Raw genomic sequence first — 22,171 nt, 5'->3', positions numbered from 1 at the left:
AGAAGATTTGGTGATATAAGGATGTGAGGTGAAAAGGGATATAGAAGGATTAAAAATGGTTACTTTGAAAAGGAAAACAAGTGGTAATCCCAAAAAAAGAAACGGAGAATAAAGGATAAAAAATCAGGGGGTTGAACTTTGCTTAACCAAGGGATAAAACGGATGAAACCACCATGAGCTGTGCTTGCTCTTCTGTTCTTTGTGGATGTTCACACGTTCAGACATGGCCTTTTCCTCTCCCCACAGCTGAAGGACACCTAACAGAATTGGTGTCTTCAATATTTAAGGTACGATACTTCCCCAAAGACGTCTCTGCGAGGAAACCTGGTCTAGCGAGAGTTCTTTCCACGAGGAGAGAGCGTTAGGTTCGAGCTCTCTAATCCAGGTTTCTTCGAGTTTATCTCTGTTTTACCCGGCTCGCCGGGTTTTCCAGCATTCCCAGAGCTACGACTCTCTCTAATCCGGGCTCCGTGTGACCGCGCATTCCGAGACCCAGGATTTGGCTCCTGCATCCAGGTTCCGCGTTTCCTCTGCGCTCTCCCGCTCCAGACTGCACGCCAGCCCGGAATCCAGATCCGAGGGCCTGGTAGTCCAGTGTCCGGGTCTTCTGGGCGGCCCTGGTTGTCCCGGATCGCGGCGGCGGCGGCGGCGGTGGCGGCGGCTGAGGGACCCGCGGCCCCGGACAGAGCGGCACCGGCCGGGCGGGGCGGAGCGGCGCGGGGAGGGGGCGGAGAGCCGGAGCCGAGGCGGGGTGGGGTGGGGGGGAGGGGCCGCAGGAACGGATGGCGGCCTGGGCCCCGTAGCAGCGGCGGCTCTACGGCCCGGGGCCCCGGGCGGGCGGAGGTGGCGGCTCCCGGGACCGGCCGCGCGGTGAGTCCGGAGCTTTGTGTGGAACCGGGGCTCGGGGAGAAGAGAGGCGGCGGCGCTGAGGGGGGCCGGGGCTGAGGGGGGCCGGGGGCAGCGGCGCCTGACGGAGGAAGTGGGGGTTGGGGGGCCGGGGCGGAGCGAGGGGAAGGTGTGTGTTGGGGGGGGGGGAGGTCGTTGCATGGGTGGGGGAGGGGGCGTCGAGGGGCGCGGGGTGAAGTTCAAAGCGTGGCCGGGACTGGTTCAGGCTGAGGGTAGGGGTGCTCGGGAGGGGATTTAGGGTCTGGCCAGGTTGTGGGGACAGGCCAGAGAGTTTCAGAGGCGAGTATGGTATCTTGAGGGGGCCCAGGGCGACTGGGGCCAGCCAGGGAGTTAGGGGGGTTCACAGCGAAGGTTTGGGAGCAGGACGTGTGCACGGCCCAGGAGGGGGGAGCAAGGTGGCTGGGAGTGTACAGTAAGTAGGTTGTGGGTGTGTGCTCCTTCCAGTCTTCAGGTCACATTTACTCCTACCCTTTTCTTCAAGATGGAGGGATCCCTGGGCCTGGCCCTTAACTGCTATCCTTGTGCCCCCAGGAGGGTTTGTGACCCTGTCCTGTTTGGAAAACCCATGCTGCCCTCTTTTCCCTTTATGTGTAATTACGGTTGGATCATCTCTCTGCTTTGCTCAGATTCTCCTTCCTCCCTCTGGGGTTGAGGAGGAGGAGACACATCTGACCAATTAATGTGTGTTTGTGAAACAGGCAGCAGCAAACAGTCATTTCAGCTTCTAGGAATTAGGCTCACACAGGGTGGAGAGATCAGAGCCCTTCAGGGGGAATATTTCTGAACAAATCACAGATGATTAAATTCTGTAAAAAACAGCTTCCTACCTAAATGAGAGTGGGAAAGATGGGAGAGAAAGCCTGTCTGTTTCCAGCCATGTGTCCAGAGCCCCAGGGGTTGAGGAGAGTCCCCAATCCCCCACAGGCCTCTCTTTTCTGTATTAGGCTTTGCTCTGCAGCCTTGAGTTAATTTCACCCCTGCTGCTTTGTCTTGGGGGGAGGGAGTGCTGGTTTAGGCTGTTGTGAGGAGATGACTGTTCTGCTGCCACACACAATAGTCATGTCATTTTATCGGGAGTGCTACCCTAGGGCTGAGAACTGCTGCTGCAGAGATAAACCGGTCCCTCTCACCCGCCTATTGTGTACACAGTGAAGGTCATAGGTTCAAGTCTTGTCTGAGAGCTTTGGATATGCTCCATCTCCCAGGCTCCTCAGTGCCATTTTCTTCCTTTTCCAGACTGGGGCTTGCCATTGGAGGAGGCCAGACAGAAAGGCTCTTCTTTTTGAGTGAGGAACAATGCAGAGCTCATTGGCACACATTTTTCAGAAGAATAGGGGATGCCAGCCATGTTGTGCCTGCCTCTTTGGCTAGCCTGTACTAAGTTGTAGAGGAATAGTGTCTGGGAGACTTAACCCTGATGTTTGTGTCAGACCTTTAGGGAAGAAGATTCCAGGGGGAGGTTTCTACTCTTGTTTGAACCATCACGTTTAATTCTTTTTATAGAGATGGGACATCACACAGTGATTTTTATTTTTTTAGGAATACCATTAAAAACCGGTGCAGGATTAAGATAGGGAGTCAAGGACCAAGTACCTTTTGAATGGTGACTTCCTGGTCAGTAATAATTGCACAATAAAAAGCCACAGTATTTGCCTATTTGGGCAAGGGCTCTGGAAACAAAACAACTCTCCTTTTAGTCTTTATTTTAATTCTGATGAAAGGAGATGACTTGCTTATTGTGTGGAAAGTGTGTGTGCGTCTGTATTAGGAAGAAATTTGCTAAAGAGAGGAACATTAAAAAAATCGTTTGAGGTCTTAGGGGTTATTAATGAGAGAAGGATGAGAACAAGCTAGAAGGAACCCTATCCTTATATGTGTTTCATAGAAGTGCCCAAATAATACTTAGGTACTATTAGTTGGGTAAAGAATTATTTAGAGCTAGAAATTAGGATTCTAGTTAGGACATTAAAGAAAATTTTTCTTTAGAAAGTGATTAGAAATCAAATTCATTGTGAAAGGGCAATTGTACACAATACACTGTGTACACCATAGCCAACCATTTCCTATGGGTTATTGTTGAATAGGAACGTTAGCTTTTGGTTTTGATAAAGGTCTTTCTGAGGTGCTGAGTCTGAGCATGTTGCCTGCCTCATCCCTTTATTTCAATGAGTTTCTTAAAATGGTAGCTTGCCACTTAGATGTTGGGCTTTGTTAGGGGGGAACAGGTTGTTCTGACCTTTATGTTTCTTGATGAGAGAACTGTCTTAAGGCCTTACAGAGGTGTTGACTGTCTTTAGACTATTTCCAACTATATGTCCTAGGTCTCTGAGTAAAGCCTCAGCTAAACTGAGTACAAAGCTTTCTGCTCTTGGGCTATTGGCATTCATTTCTGAATCCTGTCAGGTGACAGTCAAGGCAGAAGCCTCAGATTAAATTTGCCCTGATTAGATTTAGTGGTTTCAGAGTTGGGCCCTTGCCACAGAGTCTTATGAGTCTTCTGATTGTGACCATCTTTCAGAGAATAGTTTGGGTTTCCCCCCCACCCCAGTTCCTTGGTAGAAAATATTTCCTTGGGAGAGGTCTAGATAGCTAGACAGATTAGTTCTTTATTTTGTGTGAGGATATGGAAGCATACTTTTGGCTCCTGGTAGTAATTATGTTGCAATTAGCATATAGCAACTAAATGACTGGAACAGGATAATTTGTTGAGGGGTTTACTGATTGCTCTGTCAAGTGGAAGTGCCACTCCTTATTTATTTGACTGAATACTACTGCCTGGACTCAGGCGTGGAGACTTAAGAAGTACAGGAATGATGTGTGGTCTCCAGAAGTTCTCACTCTGCTAGCTCTCATTACTGCCAAGTACTGTAGCACCTTCTACTGCCACTTTCTCCTGCTCCAAAGGTAGCTAAGCAATTGTTATTTCCCTTGTGGAAAACTGAATGGGAATACTGCCAGACAGATGGGGCCACTCTGAGATAAGGCAGCCTTATGTTGTGTGGCAAGTTTTCTTTTCAGCAGCTGAATTCACGCTTCTACTTGATTTTTAAAAACCAGTTTCCTTTAAAAACAAAGAACAACAACAAAAAACCCACAAAATACAAAAAAATCGCATAGTATACTAAATATGCCTTCATGATACCACTCATAAAAGTTGGCTGTGACAGACAAAATGAAGATAGGTGATGCTGATTGGCAGGTTCTGGGCCCACTAAGTGTCAGTGAAGGACTCTTTTCACTAGGGAACAGGTAATTCACCAAAGCACCTGCCTAGCTGGGCATGTGGAATTGGCAGCAGCTGTGCAGCTGAAGAGGGATTATTGAGCAGGTGGTTAAAGAATCACATGCCACAGTGACAAGAAAATTCTTGGTCTTCCGTGGCTTAGGTTCAGTTCATATGTGTGAAATTGCTCTTTGTTTCATATTTCTTAATGCTTGATACTGATTTCTTACTGAGATGATAATGGAATAGAGAAAAGAGATTCTTCTTTCTCTGTGTTTCTTTTAGATTACTGAGTAGCTTGCCTTAGACATGGTCCTAGATGGCCCTATTGTATTTCTGTGAGTTCTGGCTTTATGCCCTATGAATGGGAAGGAAATAGTGGTAATTCACTGTTTCTAGTACTTGTTTATTAGGGGGAAATGGGAAGCAGAAAATTCTTTGCTTTCAGTCTAGTGGAAAAGGTTTAGGCCACTGGGAGGATACGCAGTAGTTTCTATGCAAAGGATGTAATTGACTTTTTGTATTAGGTCTACCTGACATGCCTTACTCAAGAAATTTGCATGTGTTTTTATTTTATGGATCTAATTCTCCACATAAAGTTTGCATGTCTTCAGTTGTTTGTTTTATTCCATTTTTAGTTTCTCCCAGCACCTCTGTAACTTTTTTCTTGGCATTGAGATTAATATCACTTGTTAGAATCAAATCATCACCCGAGGGCCAAATCATGTTAAGGAAATATCTCAACTAAATATTTATCTTAAAAACAAGTATAGCATTTTCTATAGCTTGGAGGAAGACTTTCTATTTTGAGGTTTTCTGTAAATTCCCAGATTTTTCTTATAGGTTATCATCATCATCATTATCTTATTTCAATACGATTTTATTTTTCTTTCACATGTTCATGCCACTATAGTAGGCAGTGTCGTAGAGCCTAAAATGTATAAGCAAGTAACCTGGTGTTTATTTTCTGACTTTTTTAGTGCCCTTCAGTCATTGTCTGTATTAGGCCAACAGGCCGTGTGCTCCTTCTATTGAAACACATATATGTGTGTGCACACATGCACACAATCTAATTGAATTCATGGAGTACTAATTAACAGTTGATTGAAGGGAGATAAGTGATATTAACCATTTTAGAATTCAGAAATCCCTTTTTGAAATGGAGTGAAGGCTCTGACCTGTTTGTCAGAGAGAGAGAGAGAGAGAGATAGTATATAGTTACAGATACATGGGAAAGGGAGGCAAATGGTGTGACTCTGAGGCCAGGGCTGGTGGACCACTGCAAAGACAGGGACATTTACAAGAATCTGCTTAAACGTAGTTTGTAACCTAGCTTTAAGTGGGAGCCTAGCAGTTATTTGTATAGTATTCACTTCTGGGAAAGAATATAAACTTCTTTATTTCCCCATATGAAGCCATCACAGTTGTTTGTTTGTTTTAAATTGTTCACAAACCACCATATACTTTCCTAGTATTCTCAGAAGTTTGCTTCCTCGTGCTTTTCCTCCTCCCCCACCTCCCATCCTAGTTCTCTGCTCTGAAGACTTCTCTAGCAGCTTGGAAACACTCTAATTACTGTAGCTATTATAGTCACAACCCAGATCTTCCACCTCCTTCCTACTCACCCCTTTCTATCTTCCTTCCCCCTCCCCTTGCTCTAGCAGCAGGAGTTGAACTGCAGTCTCATGAGCACAGTCAGATCTATGAATGAGCTTTATATCTTGTCAAGGCAGAACTCCAGATCCAACAGGGCTGATTTTTCATGGTTCTCTTGCTGTTTGTTCTTGGATCAGAGTCCCAGAAATAAGAGATGGCAAATACCTATTAGGTCATATCTAGTCCATCACTCAGGAGCAAACCTACGATCTTTCTCTTGTCTCTGTGAGAATTTTTTCCTTCTTTCTGTTGCAGGTGAAAGCTGTCTGATGCCAGGCAAGCTCTGAAACTGCCTTCTTTTTATTTTGCTCTCTGGTCATTAGTGTCTGGCCAACTTTGCTCTCTTGGATTTTTATTCTTATCCCATTTTCAGGATTACTTGCTCCCAGCAATATCTCCACCACTTCAACTTAAGTCCTTCTTGATTGTTGGCACCACATTTGTGAGTTCCTTTTGTACTATCCGTTTTCTATGCCAGAAGTTATCACTTGTCGTAGCTTTGCCACAGGGGTCATTGTGGCATCCTCTTAAGGATGTGCATTTGATGGAAGTACAGGATACATCCCAGCAGGTGGTAATTAATAAAATGGCTTAGAAAATATGTGTGAGGTTGTGCCCTTAAGAAACTCCTGTACTGTATAAACAAATGCTCCTTCTTTCTGTTGGATTTGGGGTACTTCCTGTTCTAATCCTTTGTTCTCTATATGTGGATGAATTTTATTTTTGTGTAGCTTAGTTAGAGTTATGGTTGTTATCTAATTTAATAGTTATATGTTTGCTAATATAGCTTTTCAAAGCATAGAATTGGGAGTGATAAAACCCAGGTTCTGATTGTTATTATGCCTCTAACTAGTTGTGTGACCTTGTGCTAGTCACTGCTCTGTTTTCACTTTCCTTATCTGTGAAATGAGCACATCAGACAAAATCATCTCTAAGGTTCCATTTAGCGGTAGACTTTTATGATGTCAAGATTGTGATGGAAGAACAGGACAAAAATGGTTGACATAAGTGAGCAGTTTTTTATTACAGTGTCAAAAATATAGTCAGGGGGCTGGCCCAGTGGCATAGTGGTCAAGTTCATGCACTCTAGTTCTGTGGCCCAGGGTTCATGGGTTCAGGTTGTGGACCTATGCACTGCTCATCAGGCCATGCCGTGGTAACATCCCACATTCAAAATAGAGGAGGATTGGCAAGATGTTAGCTCAGGGCCAATCTTCCACACCAAAAAAAAAAAATAAATAAAAACTGTATATATTTATATATATGTAGTGAGTATTAAAAAAAATACAGTCAGTATTCAGAAGGGCTAATGAGTACAGCCTTAGTTCTCTAGGGCTTGAGTCTCATTCCTCTTTGACATGTTTGTAAAGCTTATGCTGTGCTTTTTTTTTACTAGACCATCTTCTTTGGGGGGTGGGGGGTTGTACCCTCATATTGCAGGTTCACCAGCTTGTCAAATATATCTTTTTCTAGTCTGTTCAAGCAATAGGAATGTTAATCAGAAAGCAGCAGAAAAGGAACCTCAGCTTGTGAGAAGGAAATCATACCTGGAAGGAGATGCCTGGTATCAATAAAAAGTAATTTTATACATCAGTCAGAGATCTCTTATATCAGAAATCTCTTATATCGGAAATCTTTGAGCCAGTGGGACTGATTGTGGAGCTAGGTTGGACGTCTTTGTATTTTTGACCAGTCAGGGGAAAACCTGCTTTGTATTAACTTCTTGTGATTGAATATGAGTTGCCCACTGTGTTTTGTTTGGAAAATAGAATTGTTTTTAATGCTGAAAATGCTAAATTGGTAACATTTGGTAAAGTATGACTAACAAGGAGGATCTCTAAAATACCCCCTAAAAGGGACTGAGGGATTGAAGGCTGGTGGCTGACTGTAGAAACTGTGAAATTGACAGTAATGTTAGGAAATCTTTGCTTTCAAGCAGTTTAAAGGAATAAAATTGCATAACCTAGTTGCTAAGTTAGGATTTTTCTCAGCATTTTCCAGGTAATTCTTGGATTTGGGACTTCCAATAGCAGCTATTTATTGAATGTTAAGAGGATGATGGTCTTTTAATCTTTTTTTTTCCTTGGTTATATGTTCAATCTACCTTTGAACATTGGAAGAAGCATTCACTGTTTTTAAATTTGTGCTTAAGACATCCATTAGTCTGTAAGAGAAAAATTTGGTGGGCAGAGCTATTGTTTATTTTGGACTCACAAAAAGTCATGGGAGTGCTTTGCTTTGTTCCCAGCCATCTGTAGCACATTACTAATTTTCAGGTAATCTAAAGTTATTTTGGGAAGAGATCCACCTGAATGTGAGATTGTAGAAAGATTTTTTTTTTTTTAGATTGGCACCTGAGCTAACAACTGCTGCCAATCTTTTTTTGTTGTTGTTCTGCTTTTTTGCCTCCCCAAGTCCCCCCAGTACATAGTTGTATATTCTTAGTTGTGGCTCCTTCTAGTTGTGGCATGTGGGACACCACCTCAGCATGACCCAGTAAGCGATGCCATGTCCACGCCCAGGATCCGAACCAGTGAAACCCTGGGCCGCCGAAGTGGAGCGCGCAAACCTAACCACTTGGCCACAGGCTGGTCCCCTAGAAAGATTTTTATTAGAAATATAAGTAGGGGGCTGGCCTGGTGGCGCAGCGGTTAAGTTCACACGTTCCTCTTTGCTGGCCAGGGATTGGCCAGTTCAGATCCCCGGTGCGGACATGGCACAGCTTGGCACGCCGTGCTGTGGTAGGCATCCCACATATAAAGTAGAGGAAGATGGGCATGATGTTAGCTCAGGGCCGGTCTTCCTCAGCAAAAAGAGGAGGATTGGCAGCAGATGTTAGCTCAGGGCTAATCTTCCTCAAAAAAAAAAAAAAGAAATATAAGTAAATTTTGTAGATAGGTTTTTAAAAAAGTGTCAGGTGAAGCATAGGGTGTTGAATTGAAAAGTGGCCAGAGTAAGTGCCATGTAACCCTTTAAAATCTAACCACAGGGGGCCGGCCCGGTGGCGGAGTGGTTGGGTTTGCGTGCTCCGCTTGGGCAGCCCAGGGTTTCACTGGTTGAGATCCTGGGCGTGGACATGATACCACTCATCAAGCCGTGCGGCATCCCACATGCCACAGCTAGAAGGACCCGTAATTAAAAATATGCAACTAAGTACTGGGGGGCTTGGGGAGAAAAAGGAAAAATAAAATCTTAAAATGAACCACACCCTGAGTGAAATCCAGATCCTTGCAGTTAGACCACATTGCCTGCTGGTACCACATTGCGTACTGGTACCTGTGGTTTCTTAGGCTATAGTTCAGTATTTGTAGAGGAAAGCAGCAGTGTCTGCTCTATTCTGTGTACAAAGTACAGCCAGTGGGCTTTTGGTATGTTACCAGCAATGTTCCTAGTACCATTCCTAGGTGGATCACTTTGGTTTTGGTTTGGATGAACTTTCATTCATGTGAGCAGAAGTGGGTGTTCAAGAATGTACCTTGTAAACTTCAGTTACGAATTCTGAGGTTTGGTATAAAGCTGAGCATTTATCTTTGTTCTGGAACAGATGCTTCTAGAGCAGATTCTTAAAGAATGGTATCAGAAATGGAAATATAGGAAGAGAAATTGGAATTGTGACATTTATGAGGTATATAAATCTGAAAGATATAGAGGGAAGGGGGAAATTTTTTCCTACTTGGCATCTGCTTTCAAATGTACCTTCAGTCCATCATTTCTGAAACCTGCCTAACCTTTTCTTCCCTAAGCATTACAATTCTTCCAGTTGCCGTGGCACAAAACTTTAGACTCATATTTGGTTCTTTTTTCTTATTCACCACCTCTTCTAATCATTCACTAAATTTGGATTATTCTGGATATCTTGGCATTTCTCTTCACTTTTTCACCTGACCTAGTTCAGGTCTTCCTCTGTCTATTATTGCAATAACCTCATGGTTAAAGCCTCTTTCTGTTCCATACTGCATACTACTGCAATGTTATTGTAATTTTTATTTATGCATTTATCTAATGTTTATTGAGCACTTCCATGTCAGGCCAGACAGGGCCCCTGTCCTTTCAGGACTTACAAGTCTAGTGGGAGAGACCTACAATCAACTAATGAATGTACAATTATGAACTAAAGTGCTTTGAAAATGGAGAATTTGGTTTTAGAAGAGTATGTAACAAGGATCCCTAGTGTAGACTTTTAAAAATAGAGTTCTCATCATTTCACTTGTTGCTGAAAAACCTTCAGTGGCTCCTTATTGCCTGCATAGGCCAGCACTCAAAATCGTCCATAACTTGGCCAACCCTGGCCTTCCTCAACCTTATTTCATTTATTTCTCTCGCTCTTTATAGCCATTCCTTCAGCTTACTCTGCATTTTTCAGTCTTAGCACCTTAGTTTTTTTTTTTCCTTTTTTTCTTTTTGGTTGGAATTCCCTTCCCTGCTCCAAGGCATTCAACTCCAAATCTGACCCTTCCTTCAACCTAGCAAAAAATTTCATCTCCTTCCTGAAGCCTTTTTTAACCCTATTTTTCCCCACCCACCTAGTTCCAGAATTGATTTCATCTTCTTCTGTATCTCTTTAACTCCTTGCTAGGATCTCTATTATAGCACTTTATCACACATTGTCTTTACTTATAATTATTTGTGAATATATTTTTTTCCTCCCTCATTCTAACCTCGGTTAAGAGACCTGTGTCTTCTCTTCCCCATGGCTTCTAGCCCAATGCTTTGAATATAACTTTATGCTTAATTAATGCTTGCTGAATTGAGTTGGAATTCGATTTTTGAAAACAAAAACTTCTTGTGATTTTTTTTTTTCAGGCCTCTTTTTATGCTAAGGTAACTTTCATTCAACACATTTTATCCCCAAGTGAATAACCTAGGAACAAGGCGCAGATTATGAAAGCCTTCAGAAATCCCTCAGACTCAAGGACAAGCGTTTGTTGCCTTTACTGCCTGCAGCAGTACTGTGGTTCCTAGCTGATGGAAGACTTGGGGGAGGGGGAACAGGTAGTACATGGTGGGTGGGGGCAGTGTAGGGCAGTCACGGGAACCACTGGTTCTCTTAGAGGGATATAGGCATTGTTGGGCCCTCTGGGTGGTGTTGACCTCTTGGAGGTCTTTTTAGTTTTTCTGATTTTCTTCTTTTATCTCATAAATATTTATTGGATTCCTACCATATGTGAGGTTCTGCTCTAGCTGCTTAAGATCTATCAGTGAACAAAATAAACCAAAAATCCCAACCTCCTCTATCTTACCTTTTAACAGAAGGAAATAGAAATAAGCATAATAAATAATAATATTAAGAGGGTGATGAATGATGTGGGGGGGAAACAGAGCAGAGTAAGGGAGATTAGAAGTGTGGAGGAGGGATAAGTGGGGGAGGTGGGAGAGTTGCAGCTTTAAATAAGATAGTCAGGCATCTTTGAGAAATGTGGTGCCAGTGTGTTACTGGGCTGTTAGGCACTTCCCTGAGGTTGCTGAATGCGCCTCTCCCCAGCAAGAGAGAGAGGCAGTGTCTGCAGTTGTTCCAAAGAATCTAGCTGACATTGAAGGGGAAATAGCTACTCGTTATGTTCTTTTCTCCTGGCTGCTCCTCTGGCTGCCATTCCTGGAAGTTAATCGTGGTGAAAATTGCAGTCAGTCATGTCTGGAGGACACCAGGGGTAGAACTGGAGGCCTTGTAGAGGGTGGGATTTACCCTTCTGCTGACTAGGCCCTGGGTGCCTAGAGTGATAGGTAAGTTAGGCCTCTGAGTTATCACCTTCCTCAAAGAGATAAAGCCCAATATCATGACCTTCCCTCTTTCTAGTGAGGCCTCAGCAACTTTGTTTGGGATAGCTTTTTAAAAATAAGCTTTCAAGGAGTGTGTACTCTGTTTCCGGCTTAAAAATTGAATTTTCAGGTTTGTGGTATTTTGACTTTCTCTCAACACATAGCTAGCTATGTTCTGGAAGTCTCAGTACCAAATTGATTAGCCGAAGGATGAACATGTCTTATGATGTCTAGATGCTCTCTCGTTTGAGTTGTATGTTATAAATTTTCTTATAATTTCCTTGCTTGCTCTTTCCTAACCCTTCTACACCTTCATTATTTTTCCTGTTACCTCTTCCTTTTTTTCTTTACATGAAGCTCAAAGGAAACAGAAATCCCTTAGGCCAGACTGTTTTGGTTATTGACTGAAATTTCCTACCTAATATATAAGAGATGGACTGTCTTATTTCTGTCCTTGGATTATGTAGAATGCAACTTGTGGACATCAAGCTCGCAGCCTGTTACACTGTCTGCTATTTGAGATAGCCGAGGTACAGAACCTGTACACACTATTTTTAGTTAGTTACACTGTCAGCTTGTGCAGTAGGAATAGGAGACGTATTTGCCATTCTGCAAAAATATGCTCTTTTTGATACGTAATTTTAGAATAAAAGTTCTTAATGAACTTGAGTCCATGCTGAGAAAAATCTGTTACTTTTGGGCAAATGTAGTTCTAATGTTAGGTGAGCTTCTAGGCACATTTCACGTTGCTTTTCTCTGTAGGGATTTGCTCTCTATCAAACTTGAAGTCATACATTCTCACTACATATGCTTGAGTGTACAATAACATGTTACTGACACTGTGAACTTTAAAGCCAGCAGCTGTTGAATTCAGGTGTATGTTGTTTTCTTCTTTATTGATTGAAAGGATCTCAGTTTAACTGACCAAATTGTATTGCTTTATTAGTAAAAGTCCTTTAACATAGCTTAGTTTGCTAATGGAAACTGTTTTTTCAGTATTTATGTTTCTCTGGTTTGTATTAGTAGGTCCTTCCAGTCCTAGCAGAGCTAGAAATTCTGGCAATGTGGATTTCAGATGAGTCCAAAACACTGTCGCACAGAGAGGGAAATACAGAGCAGTGTCTGGCAATATTCTTTTCTTATGGAGCCTTTCTATAAGAAAGGAATTCAGTTTTGTTTTTTTTTTTTTAAAGATTTTATTTTTTTCCTTTTTCTCTCCAAAGCCTCCCAGTACATAGTTGTATATTCTTCGTTGTGGGTCCTTCTAGTTGTGGCAGGTGGGACGCTGCCTCAGCGTGATTTGATGAGCCGTGCCATGTCCGCTCCCAGGATTCGAACCAACGAAACACTGGGCCGCCTGCAGCGGAGCGCGCAAACTTAACCACTTGGCCACAGGGCCAGCCCCAAGGAATTCAGTTTTAGCAAGTCACCTTGGGGTAGGTGACATAACAGTGAAGTGGCATTTTTTTCCAACAACAAATCTATAATGTATTTTACCTGAATATGTGATCTGAAGTATTAGATTTATTTTAAAATGTTACATAAACATGATTAGTGCCATTTCTGTCATCCTTATATAATTTTTGTTTCCTTTTTACTGGTAGGCAAAATAATGGTGTAATGACTTAATTCACATCTTAGATACTTTTTTTTTAAAGATTTTATTTTTTTCCTCTTTCTCCCCAAAGCCCACTGGTACATAGTTGTATATTCTTAGTTGTGGGTCATTCTAGTTGTGGCATGTGGGACGCCGCCTCAACGTGGCTCGATGAGCAGTGCCATGTCCGCGCCCAGGATTCGAACCAACTAAACACTGGGCCACCTGCAGCAGAGCGCGTGAACTTAACCACTTGGCCACGGGGCCAGCCCCTCACATCTTAGATACTTGATGGAAGGAGACTTAATCATTGAAATGTGGTGCTTCTACTGTATACACTTCATAGGAATGATAGAGGCAGCAAGGGATTACTTTTTTTTTTTGAGGAAGGTTAGCCCTGAGCTAACATCCGTGCCCATCTTCCTCTACTTTATATGTGGGACACCCGCCACAGCGTGGCTTGCCAAGCAGTGCCATGTCTGCACCCGGGATCTGAACTGGCCAACCCTGGGCTGCTGAAGCAAAACGTGCGAACTTAACTGCTGTGCCACTGGGCCGGCCCCAGGGATTACATTTTTCTAAGGATTGAAATCCTTGCTTAAATAAAAGTGTCACAATCTTAATCAAAATAATGTGATTGAGTTGAAAATGTTAAAGGAGATTGGAGAAGCTTCAAAATTAGGCCAGATAATAGAAATGTGGGGTTTATTTATTTATACATAGATTGGTTAAATACTTCTTTGAGAGCAAATGTGGAGATCTGGTTTTGATTAAGACAGACAAACTACTTCTTAACTGTTGGCAGTTTTAGAATCCACAAAGCAAAGACATAACCTGGATTTTACTTTGAGGAACAAACAAGAATTGACAAAGGTTTCTGTAGGACAACTGTATTTAGTAGTAACCATATCTTGATTAAGCTCAGCATTCTTCAGGGAGAGGAAGAATAAAATCTGTCATGTGTAAATTCATTTGTAAGAAATTGAGCTGTGATCAAGTATGTACATTAGGAAAAGTGGAAAGAAAGATTTTAAAAAGCAAATAACCCACTAGAAGTTTAAAGACTTAAAAATTATTTTATTAAAAGTCCACGTTAAAAGCAAGGGATCAAAAGGACCATACAAAACAGATGGTTATTTGGCATAGTCTTAGAGGCTGTGGAGAGAAGAAAAGTATCTTTAAAAAAAATTAGTAACGTTTTCAGAAAGTCAAGGCCAGAGAAGCCCACAAAGTGATGATAGTTGAGTGCCACCTGTAAATTAGGTGAAAGAAAAAAAGATGAATTCGATAAGCCTCTTTGTACAACTGATGGTAAGAGTTTTACATTTGTTTTTGTCTTTTTAAGAAGACGTTAAAAATGGAAAGGCAGCTAGAAAATTGGTAAGACTACTTGATCGTGGTGTGAAAGATCCATTCAGGGATGAAAACATTAGAGAATTTCCACTTCCGTTTTTCCCTCTTCCCAAGCAGATTAAAGCTTCTAGGTCAAATGGTGATAGATGCTTAACTATTTGTTTTTTCTGACTAGAACATGAATTAATCTTTTTTAAAACACAGAAAGTACAGAAAAATGTAAAGAAGTCTCAGGAATTATCCCAGAAATGTTAACATATATTTAATATTTCCAATACCTGTTTTTTCTAGCTGCCTAGGCTTTTCTTGATCAAATTGATAAGCTTGATGAGATCAAATTTATCTAACCAAGAATTTAGAAAGAATTCAACAATGAACTGTGGAACTCTTAGTGAAAGGATAACTCTTCAACTTGTAATGCAGTGGTCGTTACACTAAGGGACCAGTGTAGATTTCAAATGTGGTTCTGTCCATAAGAAGCATTTAGAGGTAGAGAAACTAAAAACTGTATTGGAAAACTGATAAAATGTAAATTAAAGATTGAGATGACTTGGTACCATTCATGTAACTTATTGGGGCCAAGGCAATGCGTTAGTTGACATAAGAATTCACATATGAGAAATCATTAACAATTGTGTGTGGACAGAGTTGTTACTAGTGGATGTTGTTTAGTTTGAAAAGACTTACTAAAGTCAGGCTAAAGGCTGTTTAAAAACTTTACTTGTGAAGGGGGAGAAAATGTTTTCTTGTACATTAGTAAAATGGCTTTCTGACAGTAAACACTTCTAGAGGTTGACAGTTCCTTCTCTGCAGTTCTAAAACCCCAAGACTCTGACAACTGAAAGTCTTTTTGTAAGGCAGGCACAAACCTGACTTCAGCTCATAAAAGGCTACTTATAGCCTTTTTTGGGGTTCTATTTCAAGTAATATTTTCATTTTGCTGTAGGAATATTAATAAGTTTGATGTCAGGGTGCTACTCCAGTTTCTGATGAGAATATTACAATGTGTATGGTATATTATCTCAGCTTTTTACAGGTGAGCTAACTGAGGCTCAAATAAGTGCAGTGGCTTGCCGGAGATTGTTACACGTGTAGGAGAGACTAAAGAGTGGAATTGAACTTTTCTGCCTTCTCCCATGTTTTGTTTCCTTTTTTTTTTGTTTTTTGCACTGCGCTGGTTCCTCATGACATTACCTCCAGAAGCCATCTTGATGATAAGTTTCTTTTAGGTGGAAGAGTTAAGCAATGACACTCATCTCATTTCACATTTTAGTAAATATTATATATAAGTGACATATTCAGGTTTTCCCATAACATTACGCTCTTTCAGGTTTTTAGGTTCCAAAATTATTTAAGATTATACTTCAAGAATATCTTGGCTGTGTATATGGGATGAAAAATAGAAGATGAGGTTCGGTGTAGACAAGTATTACATTTAAAAAGAGGCATCAAGTCCAAACCACTTTCTTAGCATGAGTAACTTCTAGCTAACAATTGTAGCCCCCAAAGGAAAGTGGGAATCTTGGTAGGCTGTTTCTAGAAAAATTTGCTCAGTGTGCTGCCAGGGAAATGCTGGGCATCATTAGGAAGAGAATCAGAACTAAATAAAGATAAAAATAAACTTCCCTCTATGCAAAACCAACGTTTGTCTATGTTTGTGATACTGTGTATTCTCTTGATCCCCAAGAAATATTTATCAGAGCTGGTGACCGGAGGAGGTAAAGACTTTAATAAAGACGTGTAAAAAAAAATCTTCAGGTTTTAAAGACAGAGGAAATATTATCAAACCCTACAAGTGATGAGAAGAACGTAGAGACTTGTTCACGAGTTCTTAAGATCCTGTATTGAATAGAGAGCACCCTTTCAAGTTAGAAATGAATTGAGCTTAATTATTGGGTTACTCCTTTCAATAGTAAATAATAAAATGTGTTTACCCTAGAGGTAGAGTATAAAAATAAGGTCAAGAAGGTTTTTGATTTTTTTAATTAAACTTTTTATTTTAGTTGTAGAGTCTCATGCAGTTCTAAGAATAATACAGAGGGATCGCTTGTACCCTCTACCCAGTTTCCACCAGTGTAACATCTTGCAAAACTATAGTACAATATCACAATCAATTATTGACATTGATACAATCCACCCATCTTGTTCAGAGTTCCCCAGTTTTACTCGTACCCATTTATGACTGTGTGTATTTAGTGTCTATGTAATTTTATTACCACCACAGTTAAGATACAGAATAGTTCCATCACCACGAAGATCCCTCAAGTTGCCCTTATAATTATAGTCACACTACCTCACTTCTGCTGCCCCTCCTCCCATCTCCTATAAGATTTTCAATAAATTATTGGGTTGATAACATTTTATAATACCTGTTACGGGAATCCAGGAATATTTTGGGAAGTATATCCTTAACTTTTTGTGAAAATATTTTAAAATGTATTTTATCAAATTAATACATATACTTTTTTGTTTTTGTCTTCCCATGAACTTTATATTAAAAGTCAAATAGTACTACAGCTTTTAATGAAAATCAGTAATCCACTATTTACCCTTTCCGAGCACCAACTCTCACTCCCAATAGGCAACTGCTTTAAAGTTTTTAGTCTTGTATTTACTCCTGTATTTCTAAATAATAAATAATATGTTCCCCTCTTGCTCTCCCCTTATCAAATCCTCCTAATGTAGTTATGTCACAAATTTTGGTTAGATCAATATGCTTTATTTATTGTGATAAGTAAATATTGTCTATTATGGAGTCATTACTAGTATACTACTATTACGTTTTCTTGGATGACTTTTGCTTTTTTCTAGGATTTAATATCATTACTTATCTCATTTTTTTGGTTTTGTTGTTGTGTCCCTATGACTGATTAATTCTTTCAGACTCTCCAACAGATCTGTAAATCTCCTCACAATATAGTCAAACACAGGGTAATCCTTAAGTAATTTCTTTCTGTCTGCCTGCCTTCCTTTCCCTTCCTCCTTCCTTTCCTTCTCTCCTTCCTTCTCTCTCTCCCCGCCCCCGCCCCCCGTTCCTGCCATTTCTTTCTTATTCTTTTCTTTCCTTCCTTCCTTTTCTTCCATCCCCCTAAATATCCTTAACCTGTGAAGATTGATGGCATGATTCCCTTTTACCACGATCACATAAAATTCTACTTTAGGACAAGGACCCTGATCCACTAGTGCAGTTCTCTGTTCATAGGTATTTGCTCTTATGCTTTTTTTTTTTGAAGAATAATGTGCATATAATAAAGTATGTTAGGTACACTAAAGTGTACAACTTAATTTTTACAAATATGTACAGCCATATAAGCTCCATCCAGTTCAAGATATAAAACATTTCCAGCACCCCACAAGGTTCCCTCATGCTTCTTTCTATTCAATAACCCCCTCCCAGACATGACCACTTTTCTGACTTCTGTCACCTTTGACAGTGTTTAAAATGTGATAACTGGGTTGTTTAAGTCTGATAAAACTTACCATACATTTAAGTATATACATGAGGGCTCCTACGACCTGATTATGTCCACAACACCTGATTTGTGGACTAGCTCTATTTTGGGTAGCAGCTGTGCTTGGATGAAACTGTTTGAAGGCTGAGAATTCACTGGAGCAGTTAGGCATTTAAGAAATGTGGGCACTGCTTTGATTTCTAACCTTCCCCCTAGACTCTTAATGAATCTGCATCCTTTATCCTAGAGAGAGGAATCCACACTCTATTCTAGTAAATTTGAAGACTGCCAGGTAATTGAGACAGTTTATAACTAGTGACAAATCAACATGAGGTATGAATGGGGAGGAAAATTGGCAGCCTGGGCACTGTTATGATAATGCCCATTAAGGAAAGCAGTGTTCATTCACTCATTTATTGACTAAAATATTTATTGAGGGAGGACTACAAACGAAACACTGTTCATAGGATACAGTGGTGAGCAAAAGAGACACAGCCCCTGCCCCAGGGTGCTTGCAGTCTAGTGGAGGAAACAAATGTTAAGTCATCACACACATTGGGAGGTAGGATGTGTGCAGGGAATGTCTTTCAAGTAAATGCCATGAGGCAGTAAGGTGGGAGTGGAATGCAGAGGACAGTGTGGCCATGAGACAAGCCTGGAGAAACAGACATGGCTTAGATATCCTTAAGGATGTGCAAGGTGGATTCCACCATTTTTTACGGTTAGTCTAGTAGTATAGATATTACCTTTTGATAGAGAAGTTTTCTTTGTCTCTACTCTTGAGAGATACTGTAAGATAGTAGTTCTTATTTTAGGAAGGGAGGTGAGGTCTCCAATATAAAAAGTGAAGGTAATTCCTCGTATTTCCTGAAAATGCTTAGGTTTTTTTCCTTTGCCTCATGCCTGTGACCTTGACCCATATTATTCCTTCTTTTAGAGAGGAGATTGAGATACAGAAAACCTTTGACAGAAGAGTGCTGTTTGGAGGGCCAATATCTTAAATCTCCTAATTCCTAAGCTGTCTCCACTATTCACTTTCTCTTGAGAATTTGACATCACTTCTTTCTCTTTAGCACTGAAAGTTTAGCACTGGGGATAGGAGCTAAATTATAAAGGGCTACATAGCTCACCAATTATTAGGAGATGGGGGATGGTGGAACTTTGTTTAGATGATTTTTGCCTTCTGCTTCTTGGCCTACTGACACATAGGCCTTCGTAAGAATTTTCTCTGTGGACCACTTCCACCAAATGAATCCCTATAGGGTTGGGACTGAATTATTTACATATTCAGTATACTATTTTGCCTATTGTGAGATGTATACTGGCACAGAGCAGTATTAACAAACACCAAGGCTCTAAACCCGAGCCCTATTGAATACCTCTGGTCCTGGTGGAAGTGTCAGTTGCTATGTGAAATGAAACAGGTCAAGCCTCGTAATCTTTGAGAATAGCAGCCTGTGAGGACCATAAAACTATTCATGAGGTGCAGCATATAAACACTCAGGGACTGAGAGATGCTACACTTTTACTCTTCTGTCCTTAGGTGACACATGGTCAGATGAACCCTGTTGAATTGGATCCATCTTCTCAAATTGGCACTGTTAGCCTGGTTTTATCTGATCCCCATTGGGGATATGAGCCGAGAGCTATGGTACTTAAGGAGATGACACAGTTCCTTTGTTACAGTAATTAATGTGATAAATTAAAGGAGAGGCCCAAAGGAAAGTTGATTGTTTCTCGTTTGAGCCATAGTTGGAAATTCAGTTGATTAGTGAGCGTCTAAGAAGTGTGGCAGGTGGAGAGGGAGATGCCTGTTCTTCCACCTGGGGAAGAGGATGGTTTACATGTTGTGCTCGCCTCACCTGATGCTAGCTAAGTACAATGTGATTTCAGGGTAGCATCTGGAATGGTATAATATGATTTTCTTCTAGCAACTTTGTTGTAGCGCACTGGTTTATTGACAGTTCCTTAGGGCATCAAACCCTGTCAATCTCAGACAATTTAGATTTCAAGGCCTGTCCTGTTAGGGTGGTGTCAACCATCTAGTGGATTGGAACAGTTGGTAAAATAGTCCAGATGTTAAAACTATCAGCCTTGAGATTGGTACCTTGGTCCTGAGGGATTTTTGAAGCAAGATGGAGACTTCCTGTCAGTAACTACAGTATAGGGTTTTATGAGCCACATCTCAGGTAGGAGTAGCCTAAAGGGAAAACTCGGACCACGGAGTTCAAGGAAGAAGAAAGAGTTGCCATTTTCTTTCATAGAACTCAAATGGATATGAGTACTACTTGTAATTTAATTTGTAAAAATTTTTTAAAAACATTTTTCCTTTTTTTTCCTTAATACTTTAGATACTCTATATAAAGTATAACTGTAAAACAGTCCTCTTTAAGTTCAGACACCAGGACATTATGAGAATATTTAAGTCATTTTATATTTTTGAGTTGTCTTCTATTTTTCAGATTTGTGTTCTCATAATATGCTTAGAACCATGATGGCTCTTCCTCCATTTTATAATGAGAGAATTAATATTTAATGAAGCAACTTGGCTAGCAACCTGGCTAAGGTCAGTGGAAATCCGAGTCCAGAAATCATGTCACTTGATTCTAGGTTCAGTGCTCTTTTTCCTACAGCATGCTACCCTCCTAGAATTGAGTATAGCGTTTTTTTCCTTTGTCCATACAGCTTTTGGAGGGAACTACCTAGCCAGAGAGATCACCGTCACGTCCAAATGTGTGTGACCTGTGTGGTCCCAAGCAGATTATGTACACTCATACACAACTGTCACTTGCTCAGGCCGAAGCCTAGGAGAAGATTGATCCAAAACCCATAAGAAGAGGGGAAAACAGATAGATTTACAGTGAAACAGCATTGGACAATTTGCTACTTAGAGCAGATTATCTGTGAGTAGCTGGCAATTAAAAAGATTCTCTCTCTTTGAAGCCCTCTAGGATGGATCCAGAGTTCTATCTGGGTGGAAAGAGGAGTACTGTTACTATGTTTGGACATAAGTAGAGTCAGTTACTGCTTATGTCCTCTGGGCAGGGGCAGAGACCTCACATGAAGACTGTTTTTCTCATTCTTAGCCTTCTTGAAAAGAGGGCTTGTTCATTCCTGAGGTAGGGGAGTGGTGTGATCTACGACATGTGCTCCAAGAAAAAAGCAGTTAATGACCTGAAATGTGTGACTAGAAACTAGTCTGTGGGCTGGGAGATGGAGTTGGGTTCCAGAGAGGAAACTGGGATTTGAACTTGTGTTGTTATAGGTACAGGGTATGGGAAATGATTGTCATGACCTATCTTGGTCCCTTAGCTATATCCATACAGAGAGGAGTTCTTTGGTGATTAGGTGCAGGAACAAAGCACAAATGGTACTGACAAGTAATTCCAGAGTCTCGTAAATCGTGGTCCTAAATAAAGAAGTGGAGTACACTTAGGCAGAAGGAGAGGAGAGAGGAAAATATTTAGAGAAACTTTTGCAAGTTGAAAATGTCTGTGGTCTTTGTAAGGTATTGGTTCTCCTGATTCTTCACTTTCTCTGCCATGCAAGCAAGAGGTCAGTGCTTTTCATTGCCAGCTAGCGTGTTAGTTACCATACCTCCTGGGGTTAAACATCTCTGCAGTGACCTGTCACAGAGTTGATTATTAACTGTATAAAGCCAGCGATGCTGTAGGGAGCAGATGGGAAGTGGTTTGGCAGCTGCAGCCAAGCTGATTAAAGAATCCTTGGCAGTTTTACAGTGTATCTTTGGAAATGTACCACCAAAGTTACCGTGAAGCCTGCTGGGTTTGGAAGCCTGGATTTCTTGAAAAGTCACCTGGTTGAAAAGTTGTACTTATGAAACTCTCAAAAATAGGAGGACAGTGGCGCTCTAAAAAACATCAGGACGACTAAAGATCAATCCTCAGGATATGTTTTCTGTGTATCCTGCTCATTCAGAAATTCTAGATAGTTTTCTAGTAGGGAAGGCACTTTTTTATAGGTACATTAGTAGAATTATAGATTTGAAAAAGGCCTAAGGCATGTCCAGACTACCCCTTACCACATATAGAGGAATTCATTATGTAATTTGCTTGACAGGTGATTATGCTTTTTGTGTACAGTACTTTCGGTGATAAAGATATGGCTTCATTAAGCATTGTGGACCATTGTTGGAAATCTCAAGATAGTAAATTTTTTCCTGAGTTAAACGTCTGTCTTTCTATAACTTCTACTCACTGGTCCTGT

At 41.0% G+C, this 22,171-nt stretch overlaps 1 protein-coding gene across 3 annotated transcripts in view; it reads left to right on the top strand.

The window, feature by feature from the left end:
* Window positions 1-623: 623 nt before the first annotated feature.
* The window catches only part of ZNF609 (zinc finger protein 609), a 208,217-nt gene continuing 186,669 nt past the window's right edge, over window positions 624-22,171 (top strand). For 2 of the 3 annotated variants that reach the window (XM_070577171.1, XM_070577170.1), the window contains exon 1: window positions 624-870. The gene's annotated coding sequence lies outside the window, so the exon portion shown is untranslated. The remainder of the gene's footprint in view (window positions 871-22,171) is intronic. The other variant, XM_070577179.1, reaches the window with a different exon arrangement.

Source organism: Equus przewalskii, chromosome 1, assembly GCF_037783145.1.
Source record: "Equus przewalskii isolate Varuska chromosome 1, EquPr2, whole genome shotgun sequence".
NCBI lineage: Eukaryota > Metazoa > Chordata > Mammalia > Perissodactyla > Equidae > Equus > Equus przewalskii.
Note: the sequence above shows the minus strand (reverse complement) of the source record. Positions and strands in the feature narration are given on the sequence as shown.